The sequence below is a fragment of the Pipistrellus kuhlii genome, unplaced genomic scaffold (assembly GCF_014108245.1).
Source record: "Pipistrellus kuhlii isolate mPipKuh1 unplaced genomic scaffold, mPipKuh1.p scaffold_m20_p_9, whole genome shotgun sequence".
NCBI lineage: Eukaryota > Metazoa > Chordata > Mammalia > Chiroptera > Vespertilionidae > Pipistrellus > Pipistrellus kuhlii.
The window spans coordinates 55,354,412-55,356,018 of record NW_023425595.1 but is presented as its reverse complement, the minus strand read 5'-3'; the positions used below and the strand labels follow the sequence as shown (position 1 = coordinate 55,356,018).

At 55.6% G+C, this 1,607-nt stretch overlaps 1 long non-coding RNA gene across 1 annotated transcript; it reads left to right on the top strand.

The window, feature by feature from the left end:
* Positions 1–328: 328 nt before the first annotated feature.
* On the top strand, positions 329–1,607 carry LOC123651926. Its single transcript, XR_006740934.1, has 2 exons — positions 329–507; positions 552–1,607. It is a non-coding gene; the product is annotated as an uncharacterized LOC123651926 (long non-coding RNA).

Sequence of the window (1,607 nt, the reverse complement as noted above, 5' to 3'; positions counted from 1 at the left end):
TCCCTTTTCCATGTCCCGCATGGAAAGAGAGATGAACAAACCGGTTCTAAGTGGAGGTGCCCAGGGATTGATTGAGAAATATTAGAAATAAAGAGAGAAGACATAGAAATAGGTTTCAAGCTGGGAGCTGGGAGGGCCGCTGACCTCCTCTGCTGGAGAGACAGACTGACAACCTACTGGGCCAGGCAGCACATCTATTTATACTCCAATCCAACAAGGGGTTTCACAGGAAAACAAGGAGCCTGGGAGGGACCCGGTTCCACCCACTCCTTCCTCCTGAACAAACACATTAGTCAGGAACTAAGAACATCTCCGCACTCCCAGGTGGGGAGTGCAACTGACATGATTCTGCCAATATCCTGGGCCCAGTCAACAACAATCTGTAGAATGTCCAGGTGTCTTCCCATTTGGCCCTCTGCAGGGAATCTGGATTGTCAGGGCATGGACAGCAAACTGATCAATGGTCGATTCTGCCAGGAATGGAGTTCCTGCCTCCCTGCTGTCAGGGTCTGGGGTGCAGGTATCCAGCTCCCTCCTCCCTTCTATCAGAGTTCGGGGTGCAGGTGAATGGGATTCGGGGCTGTCACAGTGCTGACAGCAAGGTCTGGGTCAGTGCTCGTCATAGCTACCAGCTGGTTGGTTGGTCCTTGCTTGTTCTGGTCATTATACGGTAACGGTCATTGGGCTTTTATTATATGCTAATGACCCGACCAGTGAAATCACGTGAGACTCGGGACACTGGTGCTTTTCGATGGATTGCCCCAAAGAGGAAGGCCGGAGCTGCGGTCCTCCAGGCCTCTTCCTCACTTCCTCCTCCTCCTCCTCCTCCTCCTCCTCCTCTTCCTCCTCCTCCTCCTCTTCTTGCTCACATTCTCTTTCACCTCCTCCTCATCATCATTTTCCACTATGATAATGGCCTCTTCCCTCCCCTGTAGACTGGCTAATACCTGGTACTGCCGTCCCCCTATACTACAGGTATCTCAGGCCTCTCCACCAAAGCTGCTCAGCTCTGGCTCTAGCTCTGGTTCAGGGTCTGGCTTGGCTCCGGCTTGGTAACTTGAATGTCGATCTCCAGGCTTCCCCCATCCTCCTCCTCAGGAGAGAATGTTTCTAGGCTCTCCATGGAAGGGGGCCCCTCCCCATACCCAGACTTGAAATCAGGTTCCCAGTAGAAACACCCGCACCCAGGTGAAGTATGTATGCACTCCTCCCTCCTGGAGAATGACAGGGGGATGGCGGGGGCAGAGTGGGGCCCAGTCCCACCCCACTCATGTCAGCCAGGACCTGTGCTGCCTCCATTTCCTTTTGGAGCCTCGGGCGCTGCTCTGGTGGAGGCAGGGGCAGTCACATGAGCGCTGGTGGTGGCGGAGGTGGCAGCGGCAAGTCATCTTGACAGGGCTCCAAGCTGCTCAGGCGGTGGGCCTTGGCAGGAGGCCTCTCATTTGGGCGGTCCGTGGTGACTGTGCTCAGAGCACCACACTCTCCCCTTCCCTCAGCCAGGCCGCTGCAGCCTGCCACACCTGAAGAGGAGTTGCCACGCTAGAACATGACCAGCTCCATTCGCAGCTCCGCTCTGCGTTCCTCCCATAGAGCCTGTCATGTTCCCT